A 12,121-nucleotide genomic window follows, 5' to 3' on the forward strand; every position below is an offset into this window, starting at 1 on the left:
GGCCTCCATCCTAAAGAACATTAGGTAGAAAGACCAGGAAAAGAAACTACTTTTTCAGGTAAAGTGGGCTTCTCTGCATAAATGAAAGTGCTCAGTGGACAAACAAAATGAAGCCATATTACTACCGGCCAAATAGTTAAGGTAAAGTAATTAAGGACATGAAATTACTGGAGTGTGGGCTGCTGCCACATGCCCAAGACATTAAAAAATGTCACTGGCTTTACTCATACCAGTCCAAGCTTATTTAAATGTGATATAATCATTAAATGAAAATGAATTATATTCCAAATTTGGTGGTATCATTAATAGATTTATTGTTGTGGAACTCTGCTTTGAAAATATGGATCTAGAGCATTCTCCACCTGTACATTTGAGAGAAAGTTAAAAAAACTTAATTGATTTTAATTTGGATGTATCTTCTGATGTAAATTTTGCTTTTAAAGTATCAGAGTGATCCATCTCTATTGATCTAAAGGCCCTTAAGACATTAGGATCTGTTACTAAAGGTATTTGTTTTAAAAGGTAAATATTGATGCTAATAAAGGTATGCATTTAATGTTTTCTATGCTATTATCAGCTGATATTATGGGATTCTATTTGAGAATAGAATAGAAATAGGAAGTGTCTCTGTGCATATGGTTTGTTTTTACATAGTGAGGCTGAGATTTCTCACCGACATTGGTGCTCAATTGATAATAAACCAAGCACACTTTGAGCCAGCCCCTGGGAGCTTGAGCACAAAAGGAAAAAAGTAAGGATTTAATACTTGATATTTCAGTTCACCACTGAAATTTAATGTGTTGCTTAATATGAAAATATCTGAGATGGTTCTGCTGGAAAGAGGTGTGAATTGGAATAATTGGCTTGTCTACTAACTGTGGGAGCTTGAAGAAAATTCACATAACCTCTGATCCTCAACTTTCTCATCTGTAAGGTGGGGGATTATAATAGTTCCTTAACATGAAAAGTGTTAAAAAAAGGAAACTTAAACATCAAAACTGGGCTGTTAACAGGGAACTTCTTCACAGGCCTTTGTCTACAAATCTCTCCCACCTTTCCCATTCCACCTGCCCTACACAATCAAATTATAATGAAGACGTCTACTGCTATGGACTGAAGATTTGAGTTCCCTGAAATTCAGATGTTGAAATTATAACCCCCATGGTGATGATGTTAGGAGGTAGTGCCTTTGGGAGTTGACGAATGGGATAATTGCCCTTGTAAAAAGAGGGCCTTGAAAGCTCCCTGCCCCTTCTGCCATGTGAAGTTACAGTGAGAAGACAGCCAAGGGAGCCAATTCTCACCAGACAAGAATATGCTGCTGTCATAACCTTGGACTTCCCAGCCTCCAGAACTGTGAGAAATAAATTTCTATTGTTCATAAGCCACCCAGTCTACGGTATTTTGTTAGAGCAGTCTGAGTAGACTCAGACAAATACTTCTTCATCTTCCTTCTGCCAGTATTTCATCAAAAAATCGAATTCTGGAAAAGAACAAAAGATATACTTGCAGCGGAGATAGCACCTCCTTTAGCTCCAGTTGTTGCCCTGCATTTTCATCTGTAGCAGCAAAAGTGCCTCAAGAGAGAACAGCTCTGACGGGTGTCCCAGCTCCTTAGCCCCGTGTTTGTGACCCGCTGTGGATACTGTTAAACCGCATTGCAGTTCAACTTCTCCCTGTGCCCAGTCTTGCTTCCTTCACTCCCTCACAGGTGGTGTTCCTGAGAGCTCTTCCCAGTCTGCAGGCACGTCTCTGTTTCCTGGGGGAACCCAACCTAAAATGTCTTACAATAATTTTTACAATAAATGTCTTACAGTAATAATTTAAATTAAAGCAGCACGGTGACCCAATGGCAGAACAATGATAGATCAGAACATATGAGGGCAGAGTTTGGTGGGATGGACCTTGAGTCAGTGCCCTTGGCTGCCCACAGACCCTAAGTGGTGCTCGGGAGTGATTCTGGGTCAGGGTTAAAGTGTGGGAGCGTTTTTGGCTGTCACAATATATCAGGGTGGCTAGAAGCCAGAGATACTAGACATTTTCTGGTGGGAGGACACAACAAGAAAAACTATTTTGTTTCTTTTTCACAACAAGAAAAACTATTCTGAATCTTGCACAAATTTCTCACCTTCCTCTGGACATTCATGGCTGTGAAAAACCTGTCTACCTTAGAGTTGAACTAATTCCAGTTGTGTGTGAACTCAAAGTTTATTTTGCATAATTTTAAGAACTTCAGAATATTGTTACCATGCAAATTAAGAAAAAATTGTATTTTGTTTCCAGAAATTTATAAAAAAAAATTTCAACATCAAAAAAATAACATTGCAGGTAACAACTCCTCATATTCAACATGAATTACCAAGGCAATGTATATATTGCATTCATTAGAGTTGTTGCCTCTATGGTGATTCTGCTTGTAGGTGAAATGACTGGCCTACTCTATGACATCTTATACTGCAGGAATACTTGAGTATTTCATATGTAAATACACGTTATTTTTTATTTGTAACTTTCTTTGTATTTCTTTATAATCGGTATTATATTGATTTATTTTTCAAATTTCATATGTAGTTAGGTCATGTTATTTATGGATTTTATGTTAGGAAAGTAAAGGAATTACAATGAAAAAATCACAATAATATACTTTACACTCACTAGAATGTCTAAAATTTAAAAAAAAACGAACAGTCTGGGGCTTCCCTGGTGGCGCAGTGGTTGAGAGTCCGCCTGCCAATGCAGGGGACACGGGTTCGTGCCCCGGTCCGGGAAGATCCCACATGCCGCGGAGCGGCTGGGCCCGTGAGCCATGGCCGCTGAGCCTGCGCGTCAGGAGCCTGTGCTCCGCAACGGGAGAGGCCACATCAGTGAGAGGCCCGCATACCGCAAACAACAACAACAACAAAAAAAAAACAAAAAAACCCGAACAATCTGAATGTTGGTGCAGATGTGCAGCAGCTGCAATTTGTTCACACTGATGCTGGGGTGAAAAATGGCACGAGCGCTTTAGAAAACTGGATGTTTCTTACAAAGTAAACAGTACATCTATTCTACAACCCAGTAATTTTATCGTTAGGTATTTGTACAAGAGATGTAAAATGTATGTCCAAAAAGTGTTGTACAAGAATATACGTAGCAACTTTATTCATAATTGTCCTAAAATGGAAACAACCTAAATATCTCTTGATAGGTAAATGAACAAATTGTGTTATATTTATGCAATATAATTCTACTCAGCAATAAAAAGGAACAAACTACTGGTACACATTCAAACATGGATGACTATCAACAATTTTCTGTTTAGCAAAAGATAATTGATGCGCTTTATGTAAAGTTTTAGGACAGGGAAATCTAATCAATGTTGATTAAGAAAATCAAAACAATGGTTTCCTCTGAGTTATGGGAGATTAACTGGAAAAGATCACATGAGAACTTCCTGGGTTGAGGGAAATGTATATATTTTACAAAATTCATCAACTACGCACTTAACATTCATGAATTTTATAGGATGTAAATCACACCTCAATTTAAACAAAAAGTGTTATGAAAGAAAGAGGGAAAACCCCCAAAGATGTGGGGATGTGATAGGGCTGAGAACTATTTTTCTAGGACGTTAAGTTCCACCAAGCTCTATAAAGGATGAAGAAGTAATAATAGAATCGGACAAGAAGAAACCTGGGAGGGGGGATAAGAGGCTCCTGAGTAGGAGGAACTTGAGACCTCAGGCAAAGCAGGTCCACGGTCACCAGCAGTAGCTGCCAGTTTCATGCAACACACACCTGTGCCAGAGGCCGCGGTGGAAGGAGAGACGTTTCCCTGGAGGCCTGCAAAGCTTGAGAAGACAGAACATAGGCCAGTCTAGACGAGACTCCCCCCACCAGTATGCAGACCCTTTTGAGAAGGAGAAGTAGGAGGAAAGATAGGAGGAGTGAAACAGCTTGACAGGGAGTTTAAAGTGTCTTAATTAAATTTACCTCAAGTCCATGTTCAACGCTGGAGGAGACATATAATCTTAATCTATCGTTTTATTATTTATTTATTTTGTTAGTGGGAAGGAGGATTTGTGAATAAGATGAATTGGTATAGAAAATAGAAAATGTATACTTTTTCACACAGGGCTTAGTCATGGAGTATAAATCATTAATTTTGTTATAGGAGAATTAAATTGAGATAATATAATTAGAGCCTTGTCTTGAATTTGACTCAGTGCCAGGAGGCAGCTTCAAGATAGCAAATAGCTTAGTTAATAAATAAGCACAGAGTATAATCTATTGAAAATCCCTGTGGGTATGAAAATCATGCAGGTTCTGCAGTTATGCTTCAAGAATGTTAGGTTCTAGCTATATCAGAAAGACAGTACTGCTTGTATTGTAGCAAGTGAGATGAGTTTCTTTAATTATTCATAATTTTTATGATGAAAAAATAAGCAAAGATAAGCACATGCCCAAGCATGGTTGTGAATGGGGAAGTCAGTTTTATTCTGTATTACCACCTGATACAATACATTATTACCATTTCAGAAAAAACTCTTTGTTCATAATAGAGTCCTTTTTGTTAAGCACAGAGTGTATTCCTGAGACTGCCTGTTCACTCTGTAAATGATGTTAAATACCTCTTTTGATCTTGAAGAGGACTGTATCGCCATCTATCAACCAAAATGAGTAAATTATCTTGAAAATGCTGGGTTCGCAAGTGTCATCTAGTGGTTAAGGAATCTATTGCGTTTTTAACCACCAGTATTTTTGGACAACAGTGGCTGGCTCCAGGGACAAAGAGGGCAAAAACCAAAACTTATCAAACAAAAAATAGGAGACCATCCCCGTCATGACCAATTATTCAAGTTTTGCATCCCCTCCACGCAATGTCTGCCTTCGTTTACTCTTCGGTATCTTCAACTAGTCGTGGGTTTTTAAGTCACTTGTCCAGAGAGTTTACAGATATTTGAAAGATGGGCTGAAAGGAGTTATGCCACCATCCCGGAACAAGAACTTGAGTGATAGGGTTTTTTGTTTTGTTTTGTTTTGTTTTGCGGTACGCGGGCCTCTCACTGTTGTGGCCTCTCCCGTTGCGGAGCACAGGCTCCGGACGCGCAGGCTCAGCGGCCATGGCTCACGGGCCCAGCCGCTCCGCGGCATGTGGGATCTTCCCGGACGGGGACACGAACCCATGTCCCCTGCATCGGCAGGCGGACTCTCAACCACTGCGCCACCAGGGAAGCCCCGAGTGATAGGGTTTTGATTCTAGAATCTTATGGAGCTTTGGATGACCATGTTGGGCTTTATCCTCTAGATTGGATTGCTCTCAGAGAAAATTCTGACTCCCAGATAAGATTCTCTCTCTTCTAGTATGAGTAAGATTTTTATACAGAAAAATAGGCACCTGTAGTTGTTCCTTGGAATGTGGCCTGTCTTAGGTTCCCTGCCTAAAATTTCCTGCATCCCTGTTTTTCCCAGGAAACAATTGAACTGCATTTAAACCTTAAATCAACGCCCACTTAGAAAAAATACAGAGAGAAGAGATTTCTTTTTTCCAAGTCTCAATCACACCCATTGACATAAGAGAAATAGAGAATGACATCAGCACCTTGGTGGCATAAGATATTCCTTTACTCTTCTCCTTTGATTTATAACTAATTGGACATCCATAACCAAACAAAAGTGACTCTGCACAGCACACCAGGACACCTGAGAAACATCTATCTTGTGCATCTGAAAGTGAGTGGGTTGGACCTCGAAGGAGACTGTGGAGCCGAGGGTGTCACGGCTGCTATAGAGGCAAAGGTGGCAGTGGTGGCCTCTCTAGCCAAGGAGGTGGAAAGGTGTTTAGTGAAAATCTGCCTGGCTCCCCTGGGTGCAGCTGGAGAGACCTGTTGCTCTCCAGCAGCACCTGTATCTGTGAAGAGACCTCAGTGACCCGGAGGAGGGAAAGGAAAGGGCAGAAGGCAGACAAAGAGAATAACGGATCACATTTCCTGCTGTCCACCCCATGATTTCAGCAAGAGGACAACCCACAGTCCCCTGGGACTCCCTATGGGCTCTAGACACAGCCAAAGCCCCAGTGCTATGCATATATCTCTCCCACGCTGCCACCACCTTCTTTTCATGCCATATTTTTTAGGGTCACTCCCAACTTTAGTTGCAAGTCAGCTCCACTAAAAGAAACCAAAAATTTGTGCTAAGAGCCAGCTTCTGGAAAACAAAGATTTCTAATTGTCAATCTGTTGAACTGTTGAATCAAGGTAAACAAAGCCTTCCCTAAATAAGAAAGGTGTTTGCCATTTCAAATGAGATGGTAAAGGTGCATTTTAACATTATCACACACTATGAAATTGCCCAGTAATACGGCATCACAAGAAGAAAACAATTCTTCAGCAAAGCAATCGGAAGACACAGAACGCTGCAATCTAACTGATAAAGAATTCAGATGGCTGTTTTGAAGAAATTCAACGAGGTACAAGATAACTCAGAAAGGCAATTTAATGAACTCAAGAATAAAATTAACTCTATGGAAGCTGTTTCCCCAGCAGGATGCAAACTTTGATGTCTCCACTCATTAAAAGAAATTAAAAGTTGCAGTTTTATATTTACATATGGGCCTGCATAGCAGCATAGCTTAGTGGTCAGTCAATAATAAGTCAGAGTCTGTGCTTAAATAATTTAAGCTAGTAAGTTTTCCACCTTTTCACCCTTATAAGACTGGAAATGAATTAGAAAGTTCACCAACCCTAAGATTCAGTTTACTTGCCTTAATTTATTCACTTTAGTTGGAATCTCATAATTATTCTCTTCTATTAACATACTTTGTCTTCTAGAAATGGCTTATTTTTTAACATTTAGAAATCGTGGAAAAAGGCAGTCTGAATAATTATAAGGTCAAGTGTCTGTCACATTAAACTCTTATTTTCTTAGCAGTAATGAGTTCGGTAAAAAGGGATTGAAGCCTTCCTTGGATTAAGTTTTTATTTAATGAAAGGTGACAATAGGAAAGATGAAACTATGAACTCCAAAGCTACTAAGAGTTGTTCTAAGTGAGAAATACAATGTGGCCTTGCCTGGTGCAGTGGCTATGGGACAGGAGTGAGGGGAAGTGTGTTAGGAAGAGCTTGAGTTATGTTCCAAACCAGATAGTGTGTAGTGGTTGGTGGAGTCTAACAGATAAGAAACTGGTCTATAACCCTATTGTCTGTCTTACTGCGTCCTATGTTTGTTTCTTAGCTCATCACCCTGTAAGAAAAAGTGAGGTACCAAACCCCACGGAGAAGTAATGAATATTTGGCTTGGGGTGGAGAAGAGATTAAAGTGGGTTGTAGGAAGTTTTGTCCTGTTAGTGCTACCTCCTCACCCAGGTGCTGTCCATGTGCTTGTCCCACGAGGTATCATTGGACACTGGAAACATCACTTGACCATGGAGCAAAATGAAAGATTTGACAGAATTTTCCAAAGGAAGATGAAAGATTTTCCCTTGAAGTTCATCTAAGATATAAACGAGGAGTAGAATCAATGTGAAAGAATCATATAAAAAAATCTGCTAACCAGGGAGTATATTTTAATACACATATTAATTTGTGCTGTTCATACAAATGTTAATTATACAATTTTATTACAAAACAAAGTGACTAAACTGTGCTTAGATTAGTTGTCATGAGTTTGATGAGCACATTGATATTTTGAAAATTAAAATGATTTGAGAGATAGTTTGCATTTGTAACCTATATGATAAAAGGATAGACAAAAAGCATGCAACATGAATTGTAAATGTATGGAGGGAGTTTTCTGTAGCGTGTATATTTTCTTTATATGCAATTAAATTTAGGATCAATCAAACATTAAAAATCCTTTTATTCTTTTATTTAAACCTTAAGTCTTTGGTTTAAAATCATTGTGAATGTCAAAATAGAGAAATCTCATGTAAACACAATGCATCTATCAATAATTTACCAGATCACAAAGTCTGAAGGGCAATCAAAGGTTCAAAAATGGAGTAATTATTTAATGGTTCAATTATTTAACTATTTGTTTGAAAATAGTAGTTGTGTAACCAAAAGTGGGGTCTGGCTGCTCGCCGCTCAAAAGCCAATAAAGAGGCAAGTTTGGTGGAAAGGAAATTTCCGAGACCTGCAACCGGGGTGGGGGGAATGTCTGTGCCAGGCCAACTGCCCCCCACTGACAATCAGGGGGCAAGACCTTTCTTTTATAGACGGCGCGAGGTGGCTACATGCAGAAACAGCACAGTCAGCTCTGACGTCATCTTGAAATCGGTCATCGGTGGTCTGACCAGTGTCATCTTGATTGTTTTAAGTACAGTTAATCTTCAGTTCCAAGGTCGGTTTGTTTCCATTTCTTTGAGGCCAATTCTTGGAACTGTGGCAGCTTGTGTCATGGCTACAGCCTGGTCATCATGTAGTTAACTTCTTCCACCTGGTAGGGGTTTCAGTATCTATAAGACAGCTCAGAGGACATGGCTCAGAATATTATCTACAGCCCTTGAGGGGGAACTAAGGGGCCTTGACTTTGCTTAATGACTACATTATTATGTGGTCTCATTTGACTGTTTTCCTTTGTTTCTGCATTTTCTCACTTCTCTGATTAAACTTATCAGAGAAGTAAGAAACTTAAAGTTTTTCCACAGACAAAAGGCAGATGGAGGACACGAGCAAGGACCTTAGGGTACTGCTCCGTTTCAGCTGTACCTATAACTGTACCCAAAGCATATTACTCACTAAACTAATTCCACCACGTGGAATTTAATTTTCACATTTCATATTTGAATATTTAAGATAAGTTATTTTGGTAACTAGAAAAATATAGGTGAATCTGTTTATAATTCCCAAATAGAGAAAAACTCGTGAAGCATAAAAGCAGTGGAAGAAACTTAAAAGAAAAAATTTAGGAAATTTACAATCATAAACAGTTCAAGTGCCACTGTCCTTAATAGTCAACAAATGGAAACAGCTCAATGTCCACGTACAGTTAAAAAAACAATTATGGCATTTCAAATAAGGAAACACAATTAGGATGCATGCATTACGACTACATGGAAAATATACATGAACCTCAGAAACGTAATATTCAGTGAGAAAAACCGGGCACTTGTTGAATGATTTGCTATGTAAGATTTAAAAAACAGCAAAGTTACTCTATGGGTTAGAAGCAGAGTTGTTACCTCTGGACAGGTAAATGAAGGAATTCCTGGGGTGTTGGTAACATTCTTTTCTTGAGTCTTAGTGCTGGTTCCCTAGGTGTTGTTACTGAAAATTTTCATTGGGACGTGCATGTAGAATTTGTGAATTTTTCTGTATGTATGTCATAATTAATAAAAATTGTGAAATAATTCCTGAACATGCAAACATTTTGTGAGACCAGACAACCAAAATCTTGCCATTTATAGAAAATGCAAAACATTTAGTCATAATTAGCAAAAGTTTAAAAATGCAGAATGCTCAATGTTAGAAAGACTAGGATGAAAAAAACATTCTCATATATTTTTGTGGAAATGGAAATCATTTCCAATCTTCTTTATAGCAATATTGATACAGGATCAATAGTCTTAAAAATCGTTACGTCCTATTATCCTGTAATTTCATTTCTAGGAAGCTTCTCAACTCCTTTCAATTAACTCAGTTTTCTGTAATTTAAATTTTACATTCACTCCAGTTTTTTTAAACTAACATTTTTTTTCCATGTCCATATAATTGGATTATTTTTTTACACAGTTAAAACATCTATTTACATATCTGTGGTAATATGAATCTGAGATTTTCTCTCATTTTAAAAATGATTTCCCTGGCATTTGGTCAAGCACGTTGTTGCAAATAAGAATAATCTACTTCTGACCAGTTTATGCATAATATGATTATGATTGATATGATTCAAGAAATCAGAAGAAATTGTCTTACCTTCCTGAAGAAATAGAACCAAAGGGTATGAAGCCATTAGGGATTCATATATTTCTTCAATTTTTTTCTCTCTCTCTCATCTTGGATTTTCGTGTTCTCTCATTTCTGTGTTCTTTATGTGAAGAAGACATTCTTTTTTGTGTCTCTGAAGACTAGCTGTGCTTCAGCATGATTGTAGTCAGACACTAAGTCCAAATGAAATTAGTTCAAATAACAAAGAGAGATAGGCTGGTGTTGTTGAATTCACATGAAAACTCCAGGGAGAGAAACTGAATGGTATAGGTTAGGTCATCTAGCTTCTGTGAGCAGTCAACTTACAGTCAAGGGAAAATGGTCACGGAGTATAAGCACGGCACATAGAACCTTGTAGCATCCTTGAAAGGAGGAGATAGACATGAAAATAAAATTTATTAAACTTGCTATAGCTTGAATTATCCCTAAAGGGCATGTTAATGTCTTAACCCCCATTACTTCAAAATGTAACATTTTTTTGGAAATAGGGTCATTGTACATATAATTAATTATATTCAGACACTGGAGTGGTGTGTGTCCTTAATCTAATAAAACTGGTGTCCTTATAAGAAGAAGAAAGATACGGAGTGAAATGGCCATGTGATGACAGAGGCTGAGTTTGAGTGATGTAAGCCAAGGAATGGCAAAGATTTTCAGCAAACACCATAATCTAGAAACTACAAGGAAGGATTCTCACCTACAGTCTTCAGAGGGAGTATGGCAGTGTTTAATTTGACTCAACATGGGAAGTGCTTCTTCATTTCCAACTGACAACCCTCTAGGGAATATTTTGGCAGACTGGTCAACCTATAATTATAAACCTATAAATAAGGAAAAAATAATTTAACACTGTGGTCACAATATTCTTTAGACTCTGGAGAAAATTTGTTGAGATGAAACTCTTTGGAAATTCCAAAACTGGCCCTTTTCCCATGTGCAGTTATAGAAAGTTGGCTTGATAAAATACTTTTTTCAGAACACTAACCCTGAGAGAACAAAAATATTCTTAGGAGAAAACTTAAAGTTAACTCTTATCATGTCCTTGAAGTAAAAACACAGCCCACTTTGCCTGGGACTTCAGCCTTGGGTTAATTAGTAGAACTTCAAGCCAAGGGAGGAAAAAAGGGAAGAAAAAGAAGCCTTTTAAAATCAAATGTGTAAATTTGACTATTTTGACTGTTATTTGTAAACTGGTAAGTTTAATTGCAATGGCTGATTCATGAACTATAAAAAGATGAAACAAAGATATCTCTGTTTGTTTGGATGTATGTATGTCTCAGTATGTGTCTTTGTCTTTGGATAATATTGCTGAGGTTAATTTGAAAATGAGCTTTATTTAATTGGCTTAAAGAAAGGTAAGTGCTTACAAATGAAACAAATCTAAATTTACCTACTTTTATCTTCTTGCAAGAGGGAAACTAAAGATGTTTGTGTTTATTAGACACATGTCTTGTGCCACTTTGAGAAAAGAAATTGTGCTTTGGGAAAATGCATGTTTTTAGAGGTTATAGAATATGTTCTTAAATTTGCAAATCAGAGAATGCCAATATGACAAACAATTCACAATTGCTTTCTTCTTAGTTCTCACTAGAGAACAAGGTTTTTGTTTTTTTTTAAGGGTTAAAAATTATAATATGTAATTAAAACTACTAAAATGATATAGGAAACATTTCAATGTGTAATGCAAGTAGGAGATACATTGCCAGCGAGAGAAGATATAAAGACTGGAAATATTTTTGTTGAGGAAAATAATGATGCCAATAATTTTGTCCTACAGTTGGCTGTTTCTGGATGGAAAAAATAAGGGACAAATTAATATGAATCCAGAAAGTGATAAAAGGGTTGTGAAAAAGGCACTTTGAGAAAAGAATTTTGTACATCATTAAGACTGAGCTCCTCATTGTCAGACTTCTGCCATTCTGGTGACCTTATAGCATGGAAACGGTCTACTCCTAAATCAGGAAATTTAAAATGAATAAGCAATAGCTGTATATTTTTTAAAATCAGGGCTATGGGAAGTCCAAGATGGCCCCTTGACTTTTCCTGGCTCCCTGACAAACCTCATTTTCTATTCGGTGGGTTAAAGTTTTCCCTGGCTGTAGGGCTGATACCCTCACAATGAAAAGGAAAAGGTTAGAAAATGTGTTTCCCACTTGGAGTGTACTTTCTACAATCTCCAGTGATCAAGACATCCACTTCACTGGACAAATCATACAA

The sequence above is a fragment of the Monodon monoceros genome, unplaced genomic scaffold (genome assembly GCF_005190385.1).
Source record: "Monodon monoceros isolate NGI ecotype Baffin Bay Population unplaced genomic scaffold, NGI_Narwhal_1 Super_Scaffold_15, whole genome shotgun sequence".
NCBI classification, from domain to species: domain Eukaryota; kingdom Metazoa; phylum Chordata; class Mammalia; order Artiodactyla; family Monodontidae; genus Monodon; species Monodon monoceros.